Source organism: Vespula vulgaris, chromosome 2 (assembly GCF_905475345.1).
Source record: "Vespula vulgaris chromosome 2, iyVesVulg1.1, whole genome shotgun sequence".
NCBI lineage: Eukaryota > Metazoa > Arthropoda > Insecta > Hymenoptera > Vespidae > Vespula > Vespula vulgaris.
Window position 1 is genome coordinate 12993500 of NC_066587.1, and position 12911 is coordinate 13006410.

The window sequence follows — 12911 nt, forward strand, 5'->3', positions numbered from 1 at the left end:
TTTTATTCATATTCCATACTTGTGATCCCGTTTTAAAAATAAAAAAATGTAATTTTGATATTTTCGTAATAATTTTGACATGATTGTATTTTGTAGAAAATTCAATTTTGAATATTCGAATATTTTATATTCTTTTACAAAGCACTGTGTATTTCATTGGTTTTTTGATAATCAAAAAAAAGTATATTTTTTCTGTAAATCGACATTCTAAAAAAAGTGTTCCACATTTTTGTAGCTTTTTTTTTTCTCTGTATATAATATATAAAATCTATATTTATAGATGTGTTGTAATAATAAATTCATATAACAATATTATAATACATTAACGAATGAATGTACCTGATTGGTTAGGAATAAGTTTAAAAATTAAAAACGGATTAAAAGTCATTGAATTTTTTATGAAAGACACGATTTACAGAGAAAAGTAGGTATTATTTTCTTTCGTTTGCTCTCAACGAAATAATTCGGATGTTAGATCTCTCGTCGAGAAGGGCAAATAGAAACTAATTGCGTTATTTCTGGCGCCCTTTTTCAAGCAATTAGTTTTAGCGCAGGGACTTTTACACGGGAGGCGCGAAGATGAGCAAAACTGCGACACACACAGTGCAAACTCGTTTTAATGAAAGCCGCCGCCGTTTGCCCCGTTGGCTTTCATTTATAACTACTACTCCAAGAGTTTGTATGATTCACTCGAGGCGAGCACCTTGTTATCGGATCTTCTGTTCGTGTGCGTGCGCGTGTACGCGTACGTGATGTGTATGTGTGTTGCGTGAAGGTACTTCACAAGTATACGTATCTACGTCCCTACGAGTTTACGTTCCTCAAACTTGTGGTTCTTTTCGAAAGGAACGATTCGAAAAGGCGAGACACACATCGTGCTTATTTCAATTCCGAGAGCTTTCCAAGTAACGAGCCCGTCTTATTTTATTCCCCCGACTCGTTCCTGACGCTTATCCAGAAAGAAACCCTAGCTTTATCGAGTTATTTAAGAAGAAAGAAAAAAATAACCAAGAAAAACATCTTTTATAAAAATAATATCTGTGTCATGTCCGCTCTTAACGTTCCGCCAACGATCGAAAGCATTTTCATATCCGTTTTACGTGCATCGATAAGGGGAGTTAAAAAATGCATGAATTCTCTCTTACTGGTTGAAGAGATAAAGGTAGAGGGGTGAAAAAGCCTGGTAGTGCCAGGTGGTGTATGGGTGTTCTTTAGATAACTATAAAGAGAAAGAGAGAGAAAGAAAGAAAGAAAGAAAGAAAGAAAGAAAAGAAGAAAGAGTGACGAAAGGACCGAGCGAATTTATCGAAGAGAAAGACAGAAAGAGAAAAAGAAAAACAGAGAGAGAGAGAGAGAGAGAGAGAGAGAGAGAGTGATAAGGGTTGAAGAGAAGGACGAAGGCAGGCCGCCAGTGGAGACAGAGACGAGGAATGGTAGGCCGACCGATTTCAGGACGAGTCTAGCCAGACGCATATAAATTGGCTGCGCAGCATGAATCCCTTTACATTTTAATCGTGGTCGTGGATGACGACGGGAGCCAAAGCACCTCGCCGCATTGCTTCCCTTTCTCTCTTCCTCCCTCCCTCCATCTCTCTCTCTCTCTTCCTCACTTTCTCTCTCTCTTTCTCTCTCTCTCACTCTCACTCACTCACTCACTCACTCTTACTCTTACTCTTACTCTTACTCTCACTCTATCTCTATCTCTGTCTACTTCGCAAAGGGTAGCACGCTGGTATTATACATAGGTAGGCGCGTGCATGCGAGAGCAGCAACGTGAATCGCGTCAGCAGGAAAACACCTCCACCTCTCATCTCGCTGCTCTCGCCTTTTTCTTTTTTTTTCTTTCTTTCTTTCTTTCTTCCTTCCTTTTCTCTCTCTCTCTCTCTCTCTCTCTCTCTCTCTCTCTCTCTCTCTCTCTCTCCTCTCTACTTTTAGACACGTACAGAAGGAAAACTGTGTGCGCCCGCGTGACAGAGAAAGAGAGCGAGAGTGAAAGAGAGAAACGAGAGAGAAAGAGAGAGATAGCTCGATCGCGAGAGAGGGAAGAAATATGAACGCGACGTCGCTCGGTGGTAGCAGCTCGGTGGGCGGCGTGCGATGCTCAAAGGCCCTTTCACCTCCGACCTTCAGCCGCGGAAGAATCGCCGGGTGCATTCTGCGTTTTCACCTCGGCCCGTCCTCCTTCCACTCGAGAGAAAAGTCTGCAAGCTTTACGATCAACGCGCGTTCAAACGTATTTTTCCTAAAAATTTTTAGATTAGAAAACGATCGAAGAATTTTCTCGCGTGTAACATCGTTCTCGAATTATGAACGTTTCGAACGTGAACAACAGTGTGGTTAACGAATTGAAAAATTCTTATGGGAATTCATTTTATATCGTACTCCTTAACAATATTTCGCTTGCTCGAACATTATAGCGTATTTAATTTCATTTAATTTAATTTCTTTCCATGGGAGTATAGCGTATTTAATTTCATTTAATTTAATTTCTTTCCATGGGAGTATGTTAAATTCAATTTCTAGTTCATTATACTTCAATGGCCAATGTATACTACCTGTAACAACTGCAGGGAACGCATAGAAAGTAGCTTTGATGCTATCAAATAGAGCAGAGAGGGGGAGGAGAGTGTTCGAACTAAAGGCAATCATTAATACTTCGTATCGACGTGTGTTTTGTATGAATATTAATGGAGGCCATATCGGAACACCTATTACGAGGTAATATTTCAACTTGAAGTGGCTATATCTCTTAAACGAGAAAAGGGGGTAGGACGAACGAGCTCATGTTTATGGTAATTATTTCACCTACGTTTCGTTCTTTCCATTCTCTATTCCGTTCGACTTACCATTGACAAAGACAAAAAAAAAAGGCGATGGTATTTGCCTAATCTGTGATGAAATTCTAATGCCATCGAAGAATTTAATACGACAGATCATTTTTGATCTGGAAAAAAAAAGAAAGAGAAATAGAAAAAAAGCCATCTCGATATTTTAACTGAGGATACAAAACGGTGAATTTTCATTTTCGTTAATATCTTAATGAACGCCATTCGTTTTCAATGTCCATTCAGATCCTTTCAACGGAAAAATCTATTTTTAGGATTCGTATTTTCCAGGCGTGGTGGTGGAAGAATGAAAGTATGTAAATAAAGCAACAAAGAAAACAAAGGGAAACTTGGTGTGGTTACCGAATGTGACCGAAAAGTTTACCGAGACAGCTAAATCCCATGTCCATTATATAAACTTGGCGACAGGAACGAACTTGCGTTACTTAACGAGCTCCAAACCGGTTTACATTGGCTGCACTTTTAGCTTTTTCGGCTTCACACAGAAAGCTGCTTCATCATACTCTTCCTCTCTTCTCTTCCCTCATTCACTCGCTCTCTCATTCTCTCTCTCTCTCTCTCTCTCTCTCTCTCTCTCTCATTCGCGTTGGCTCTTTCGCTCGCGTCATCTCTTTTCACGAGCTTTTTCAGCCGGCTCGTTCACGAGCGACGTTTTTTGCCTGCCGATCAAAATGTTTGTCATCCCCGCCCCCTCGCTCTTTCTCTCGCCCCCTATAATAAACACTGTCTCATCGTTCCCCATCCCTCCATAGACTCGATCCTCTTTGCCGTATCAAGCTTCGGCCGAGCAATTCGTGAACGGTGATTTCTGCCGATTGGCCTCTCGACGAGTCGATTCAAAATCGTATGAAATAAATGCCTTTGATCAACGGTACACTCGTTATCCTCTCGGTAGACGTCATTTGAATAGCAGATACATGTTGGTACGTAGAGCACACGCTCTCCTCTCCTCTTCTCTCCTCTCCTCTGCACTGCACTGCACTGCACTGCACTACGGTACGCACTGCATTGCTGCATGCCCTTCTTTCCTAACCGTTCGTTCAAAATTGTCGACCTACCCTCCGATCGTTTTTATTATCACACTCTCGATTACGAATCGAAAATTAGCTTCGGCATTTTCAATAACGTCCATTTCCCATTTTCTAAGTAATTCGAACAGAAGAGTGATGGCTCGGAAATACACACGCACACGTGCTCATACTCATACTCACACATATATTATACATACATATCTTTCAATGATGTTTGCTGTCTGGATTCTTTTCGCAAAATGTAGATTGGTGGGATATGAGTAACAAAAAATGCATTACATTTGCGATCACATCCAGTCAATTAGGAAATTAAACGAACGCGATGAAAGTAGTTCGTTTGATATAAGTTGCACGACGCTTCTCATCTTCTTTTTACTTCTTTTTCTTTTCTTTTTTTTTCCCTTTTAATTTCCTCTTCTAACGATTAGAAAGTAACAGCTGGCAAACACGGTGTTATATCTTATTTTAAATAAAATACGTGTGCAGTCTTCATTATTCAATAGATTGGGGATCTTTCCTCGTAGATAGATACAAATATTACACACTTTTATTCGCGTCGTATTTCAAATTGTTATCGTACAAAGAGTAGTACAACCGCGAGTCTCCATTGAAAGTTCGACTTAAGAAATACGAACGATCTGTTTACGTATAAACGTCTACTATCTCGGGTGCAACACACCGAAAGATAATCACCGAATACGAGCTCTTGAAAATAGCGAAGCTCCGGTGTCTCCGTTAACTCCACCCCTCTTTGTTGCACCTTGTTCCACCCCCCGTAACTTCCGACTCGCTACCATTCATCCATCCCCTCTTCCTCTTCTTCCTCCCCACCTCTCCTGCTTCATCATCCATATATACTCGTTTGTTTATCGGCAAAGGTATATCTCGGTGTGTTTCGTTTATACGCTCTCTCGTTCTTTATTCAAACCGTAAGAGATACACGCGACCATGCAGCGAAACAGAGAGAGAAAGAGATAGATAGATAGATAGATAGATAGAGAGAGAGAGAGAGAGAGAGAGAGAGAAAGAGAGAGAGAGAGAGAGAAAGAGAGAACGGGTACGTAACAAAAACGATGTGCGTCGCAGGAGGTAGAGAGAGTAGGAAGGGGAAGGACAGGTATGGGAAGAGAAGAGAAGGGAAGGGAGTGGGTTGGGGGTGGTGGCAATGGGTGAGCTCGAAATAACGAGGCAACGTTAATAAAGAGACACGCCGTTAACAAATGGGATTTCTTGCGGCCCTCGAGAGCGTCGTAGGCGTCGTCTGAGTTGCGGAAAACGCAGACATTATTCGTTCGTAAAAAATTGCCAGTAACGGTTCGCACTCTTTCACTGTTTCCCTTTCATCGTCTGTCTTTCTCTGTCTTTATCTCTACCCAACCCTTAACGCGCATCAGGAGGACGCATATCCGGTATCGCGACGCGTGCACGAGGAGCTCGCACGAGACTTTCTCTCTCTCTCTCTCTCTCTCGGTTTCCCTTCATTTTTGTCCCCATACCTAATCTCTTCACCCTCTTTTAACAATCCTTCGATGAATCGAAAATCGGATGCTTTAGCGCGCTCCAACTACGCCGAAAAAAGCCATTCGAATGATAGGAGGTATTTAATCACGGCTCGTTTCTTCCTCTTCGAATTCGTCTCTCTCTCTCTCTCTCTCTCTCTTTTATTTTTGATTCCAACGTTTCGTTCCAAACGGACACGATCTCCCTTTGTCCAGTAAAGCCATCGACTGGGAAAGCGAATTCGAGCGGTGACCAGGACTGGGACCACCGACTACAAACCCACGAAATTGCTTTTTCGTTTGATCCTCTCTCTCTCTCTTTCTCTCTCTCTGTACGTAACGCGAGCCTCATTTTCTCTTTTTTTCCCCTTCTTCTTCCCGATGATGTATCTCAATCGAGTATAGCTTACTTTCGATTTGTCAAGATGAACATCGTCGATATTTCTTTCTATTACTACCATTCAACTCTCTGTATCCTCCGTTTCTACTTTTTTCTTAACTTTATTTTTTATCATTACGTCGTGTTGTTCCTTTGACTTTGCGTAGCTTTGGCGGGTATTAAAACGTTCTACTACCCACTTAACTTCTCTCTCTCTCTCTCTTTCTTTTTCCTGCGCACGCTTCTCCATTTAAGCAGAAACGATACAACGGCCACGAGAAACCCTCGTAGTCGTGTCGAGTTTCTCGTTCGCTGTTCTCCTTTCTCATTTTTTCTTTCTCTTTCTCTTTATCTTTCTCTAGGCAGTGTATACACTGACGTAACTCAGACGTCGAGAGGGGTGGCTTACTTCTTTTTCTCTCTCCCTCTTTCTCTCACTTTTTCCCTCCCCCCCTCTCTCTCTCTCTTTCTCACTTTTCCCTCTCTCTCTCTCTCTCTCACTCTCTCTAGAGTTCTCTGTGTCGGTGCTCGGAGCAGTGCGATGGAAGCTTGCCACTCGACACTCCAGCGTAAAAGCTTTCGCAGACAGTGTCAGGGAGGTCAACCGAATCTCGCGGACGCAACACTTAAGTGCTCCTGTGCAACCAACCCCCGCCCACCCCCATCCCCCCTCTAGCTCTGCACACTCTCTTACTCTCTCTATCAACCTCACTCGTTCTCTATCTATCTATCTCTCTTTCTCTTTCTGTCTCAGCATACGTTTAAAGCATCGTCTACGTTGCATCGCGCGTACTTTACGTATGACCGATGATAAAGTCAACTTGAGAGCGAGCGAGAGAGAGAGAGAGAGAGAGAGAGAGAGAGAGAGAGAGAGAGAATTTAGACAGATGGATAGCAAAAGTTGAAAACTAATATTACTTAGAAGTCGTTGTATCAATAAATTGAACGAGACGAATATTTCAAAGTAACATAGATTCTCTATGGTTCATTCGTGACTTAGATACTGCCAATGGATTAACCTAAAAGCCTGATCTTCTTCTACCCCTTCATTTTTTCACGAAATACGGAGAGATCGAAATTAGAAATCATCGATCGGCAATTAATAAGTTGAAAGTTTTTTCTGATCTTCCTCCCGTAGTGGTGCATCCACGTAACGATTCCACTCTCGCGATTATGGCACAAAGCTTCTATATAGGGCTCCGGGCTTAATTAGAGACCTAAAATCCCGGTCATTCCGATGGAATATCGTCGAGGAAATGAGAAAAAAGGCGAGTATCGGAACAATGGGACGTATGCGTGCCTCGAAAGATCTCTCTCTCTCTCTCTCTCTTCCTCCATATCTATCTATCTACCTATCCATCTATCTTTTTCTCTTCTTTTTCTTTCTTTTTGCTTTTGCCCCGAAAAAATCGCAAAATCCTCTATCTCTCGCTCGTTTTCGAACGATTTCTATTTTTCTTCCCTTTACTCTTTCACTTTCGAAAGAAGTATTCGTGCTTGGAAGGTTCAAAAGCGATATCTGTTTGTATTAGGATAATAAATCTAAAGAGTACGCACGCCACGTATGTAGGATTCGATGCATTCGAATCGTATATGCGCATTGAAAGTGAACTAGTTCTTTTTTTAGAAATCGTGAATGATCGGATCGAGTACGTTCGTTTGAAAGTTACTTAGCGAAATTTATCTCGTTCTAAACGAGATATACCAAAATTAGTTAAGTACGAAGTGAACCGTTGCGCAGATATTACAGATAGTCGACAGAGATATATCGCCGTTTTTTTTTTTTATACTTTCTTTCCTCTTTGGAATATAAAGAAAAAGAGCAAGTAATTTGTTTTTATTAATTACTCTAGACCGATTTGAACAGTACTCGTATAATCAAAGGACAAACACTTTTCGTCGATCTTGATGGTGATTTTATTCGACTAGCTTTCCGGTTCGGAGAAGTTAAATTCGAGGGTGTAAGAGTGGAAGACGATGAGGAAGCGAAACGAAGGACATCAGAGAGAGAGAAAGAGAGAAAGAGAGAGTCTTTGAAATTGAGGTATATGCTATAGGGTATATCTTGTGCAAGTTCTACGCGGAGACATATTACGAATTAATTTAGAAAGTTAACGTTGGTTGGCAAAGTCGAGAGTGCCTTTCGTCTCCTTCTCCACGTCTTCTTAGTCTCCCATCATCTTGCACACTCTTCTCGAGTCGAGAGAAACGTATACCGAAGAAAATATCGGGCTTGCTTGATATAAAAAAGAAAGAGAGAAAGAGACCGCATTTGAGAGAGAGAGAGAGAAAGAGAGAAATATATAAAAAGAACGACAGAGAATAATTTAACATTGCGGAAGTCGATTATCTTCTATCTTGTCGACATTCTTCGTTCTTTTTCTTCTTCTTCTTCTTCTTCTTCTTCTTCTTCTTCTAATTTTTTGTATTTCTTTTATTTTCTCCTCTTCAGTTTTACCGTGCGAATCAAAATTTATATCTTACTTATTGCTTTTGAATACTTATCAACACTTTAATCAGAAAAGGAAATGTAGGAAAGATTCTCAAAACGATAGTCGTGTCAAAGATCCGATTCGTTTTCATGTCATTCACTTGCGGTTTGTATTAATCAAAATTTTCAACGAGTTTTCAAAAGAGAAGCAGAGAAGAAGGGAAAAAGAGAGAGAGAGTTGGTGAGAGAGAGAGAGAGAGAGGGAGAGAGGGAGAAATGAATTATTCATCGATGACACGTCGGTGCTACATATGATTTCTCTTTTCAACGAGTTTTTAAAAAGTAATTAATACCGCCTCGAAGAAATAAAAGTAATGATAAACGAACGTTCGAGGGAAAACTCGCGAGAGCCTTCCGTTTGCCCTTTTCGTCGATTTCACGTTCGTCGGCGTCCTTTCCTTTCACGTTGAAACTTCTGCTCGTTACTTCTTCCGCTTCCGGAAGACGGGAGAAAATATATATGCGTTTGTACATGTATGGGAAATAAAGTGCGAGACGTATTCATGGGATACATTTTGCGGTCTGAAGCCTAATTATGATTGGAGAGAAAGGAAGCGGCTCTTTTTCAAATAATTAACACGAACATGAAAAAATTCTGTTTTCCTAGAGAGAGAGAGAGAGAGAGAGAGAGAAAAGTGTATATATTTAACAAAATTTATAATGAAATAATTTAATGAATTATAATGAAATATTTATTGTTTCTTATTTGTGTAATTTAGAAAAGTCAATTCTACAGTCAATTCTTTACTTTTTTCGTACGTATTAAATTGAAATTTTTTGTTTAATGTAACCTAAATATACATCTGTAGTCCAATCTATACTTTAAACAGATACCGTTCACAGACAAATTTACGTAGAATCGAAACTTCGATACTTTACGATAAATGTCTCGAAAATTCTTTCGGAAGATCGTCGTTTATTCAAACGGTAGCAGCACATCATTCTGCTCTTTTCCTCTCTCTCTCTCTCTCTCTCTTTTTCCGAACATCACGACGTGTAACGCACGATGTAGCTCGAGAGAAAGAAAGAGACAGAGTGTTTCTTTGAAGAAATACGATGCCACCGAGATAAATCTACGTCTGCGCGGCTGAACGTGCAAGTGATTTACGGGAAGATAACTTTTCCTTGCGGTGATCTCCTCGCGCGATTTCCGCCACTTTTGGAGGTGACTCACGATCTGCCGACGAGAGGAGTGCATCGTGTTCGAAGAAAGAAGAAGAAGAAGAAGTAGAGGTGGAGGAAAAAGAAGAGGTGGTAGAGGATGCATCCAGCATGAGATTAGACGAGACAACGCTTTGATTAACTCGGACAGAAGACTGGCAGAAATAGCTGACTACGTGGTTTTCGTTCTGCAGTTTTTAAAGTGTACTGAAACGTTACGTCGACTTTCATATTTATTTTAGAGTAGTGAAGATTTTACATAAAAAAATGATATTTATGTGTATTTGTATATATATATATCAATTTCGAAAAATTGGAATATGTCGTGAAGGACTCAACCTAACAAAACAATATTTTTACAGATTTGTTTGGAACGAATTGGCACATCATATAGCGCCTGTTTTTTTTTTTTGGCAGGTCAATTGGTGACAGATATTTTAAAGTTAAATTCAATATTTTTTTCTCTTTTTCTTTTTTTAGATTATATATTTTTTCTTACACAGTCCCATGGCATTTGATAAAACGAATTCAATAATATGCCATACGAACTCACTCATGTATATAATATAAAATATATTATAAATTTATAATATCCTAAAGAGTATAATTTTATATTTTTAATTGTTGGTTCTTGGATGACACTTTGTAAACAAAGAACAAACTGCTTAAGAAATAAATTTCGTTCAAGTGAATGATTTGAGAAACATAAAGGCAGATAAGAAGCTCGTTCTTTGTACATAATATTATCATATATTACATTGTATTATGTTACATATTATATTATATTATATTATACTATATTATATTATATTACATTATATTACATTATATTACATTATATTCTATTCTATTCTATTATATTATATTATATTATATTATATTATATTATATTATATTATATATTATATTATATTATATTATATTATATTATATTATATTATATTATATTATATTATATTATATTATATTATATTATATTATATTATATTATATTATATTGTATTATATTATAGCGTGATTGATACCATAAATTAAACATTTATAAAATTATTAAATTAAATGTATTTACTATGTAATATCAATAAAAACCAAAATAAAAATGTTTAACTTGAAAAAAATCCAATGTGTTTTCATTACTTCCATTACTTCCTTATCCAAAACCATTACCTCCATTACCCAAAATCTATTTCTAATTCTGAACATAGCAAAAATAATTTCGAGCAAGCGAATTTTCCATCAGCATCATATGAGAGTCGAAGACTCCTTATGACATATATTCTCCTGTTCAAAAATTCAATTTCTGGAGAGCGCGAAAATTTAGCCCGCAAATCAAGTTTTCTATCAGGATCACATGACGATCGAAGAGGTGGCACGATCTTGCGTGCCACCTCCTTATGACATATATTCTCCTGTTCCAAAATTCAATTTCTGGAGAGCGCGAAAATTTAGCCCGCAAATCAAGTTTTCTATCAGGATCACATGACGATCGAAGAGGTGGCACGATCTTGCGTGACACCTCCTTATGACATATATTCTCCTGTTCAAAAATTCAATTTCTGGAGAGCGCGAAAATTTAGCCCGCAAATCAAGTTTTCTATCAGGATCACATGACGATCGAAGAGGTGGCACGATCTTGCGTGCCACCTCCTTATGACATATATTCTCCTGTTCAAAAATTCAATTTCTGGAGAGCGCGAAAATTTAGCCCGCAAATCAAGTTTTCTATCAGGATCACATGACGATCGAAGAGGTGGCACGATCCTGCGTGCCACCTCCTTATGACATATATTCTCCTGTTCAAAAATTCAATTTCTGGAGAGCGCGAAAATTTAGCCCGCAAATCAAGTTTTCTATCAGGATCACATGACGATCGAAGAGGTGGCACGATCTTGCGTGCCACCTCCTTATGACATATATTCTCCTGTTCAAAAATTCAATTTCTGGAGAGCGCGAAAATTTAGCCCGCAAATCAAGTTTTCTATCAGGATCACATGACGATCGAAGAGGTGGCACGATCCTGCGTGCCACCTCCTTATGACATATATTCTCCTGTTCAAAAATTCAATTTCTGGAGAGCGCGAAAATTTAGCCCGCAAATCAAGTTTTCTATCAGGATCACATGACGATCGAAGAGGTGGCACGATCTTGCGTGCCACCTCCTTATGACATATATTCTCCTGTTCAAAAATTCAATTTCTGGAGAGCGCGAAAATTTAGCCCGCAAATCAAGTTTTCTATCAGGATCACATGACGATCGAAGAGGTGGCACGATCTTGCGTGACACCTCCTTATGACATATATTCTCCTGTTCAAAAATTCAATTTCTGGAGAGCGCGAAAATTTAGCCCGCAAATCAAGTTTTCTATCAGGATCACATGACGATCGAAGAGGTGGCACGATCCTGCGTGCCACCTCCTTATGACATATATTCTCCTGTTCAAAAATTCAATTTCTGGAGAGCGCGAAAATTTAGCCCGCAAATCAAGTTTTCTATCAGGATCACATGACGATCGAAGAGGTGGCACGATCCTGCGTGCCACCTCCTTATGACATATATTCTCCTGTTCAAAAATTCAATTTCTGGAGAGCGCGAAAATTTAGCCCGCAAATCGAGTTTTGTATCAGGATCACATGACGATCGAGGAGGTGGCACGATCTTGCGTGCCACCTCCTTATGACATATATTCTCCTGTTCAAAAATTCAATTTCTGGAGAGCGCGAGAATTTAGCCCGCAAATCGAGTTTTGTATCAGGATCACATGACGATCGAAGAGGTGGCACGATCCTGCGTGCCACTTCCTTATAACATATATTCTCCTGTTCGAAAATTCAATTTCTGGAGAGCGCGAAAATTTAGCCCGCAAATCGAGTTTTCTATCAGGATCACATGACGATCGAAGAGGTGGCACGATCCTGCGTGCCACCTCCTTATGACATATATTCTCCTGTTCAAAAATTCAATTTCTGGAGAGCGCGAAAATTTAGCCCGCAAATCGAGTTTTCTATCAGGATCACATGACGATCGAAGAGGTGGCACGATCTTGCGTGCCACCTCCTTATGACATATATTCTCCTGTTCAAAAATTCAATTTCTGGAGAGCGCGAAAATTTAGCCCGCAAATCGAGTTTTCTATCAGGATCACATGACGATCGAAGAGGTGGCACGATCTTGCGTGCCACCTCCTTATGACATATATTCTCCTGTTCAAAAATTCAATTTCTGGAGAACGCGAAAATTTAGCCCGCAAATCGAGTTTTGTATCAGGATCACATGATAAACGAAGAGGTGGCATGTCTCCGTATCACCTTCTTGTAATTGATTTTCTCAATGAGGCAGGTTCAATTTTTGGATTAAGGATAATAATGGTAGATAAATAATTAAGAGTACGTCATATTTCTTTTCATGTTAAATATTTTTATTTATATTTTTTTTTTTGGGAATACAGAATAAATACATTATTTGTTCGCAAATACATACATTTGATAATTATACACATATTTATT

General features: G+C 39.2%; 1 long non-coding RNA gene across 2 annotated transcripts; it reads right to left on the reverse strand.

The window, feature by feature from the left end:
• Nucleotides 1–10693: 10693 nt before the first annotated feature.
• LOC127072911 (uncharacterized) lies at nucleotides 10694–12570 on the reverse strand. 2 transcript variants are annotated; one of them, XR_007785610.1, is made up of 3 exons: nucleotides 12460–12570; nucleotides 11180–11435; nucleotides 10694–10795 (listed from the first exon to the last, which is right to left on the reverse strand). It is a non-coding gene; the product is annotated as an uncharacterized LOC127072911 (long non-coding RNA). The 2 variants fall into 2 exon arrangements; XR_007785611.1 differs by lacking the exon at nucleotides 11180–11435 and adding an exon at nucleotides 10924–11179 and having other exon boundaries at nucleotides 10718–10795.
• Between the last annotated feature and the right edge of the window lie 341 nt (nucleotides 12571–12911).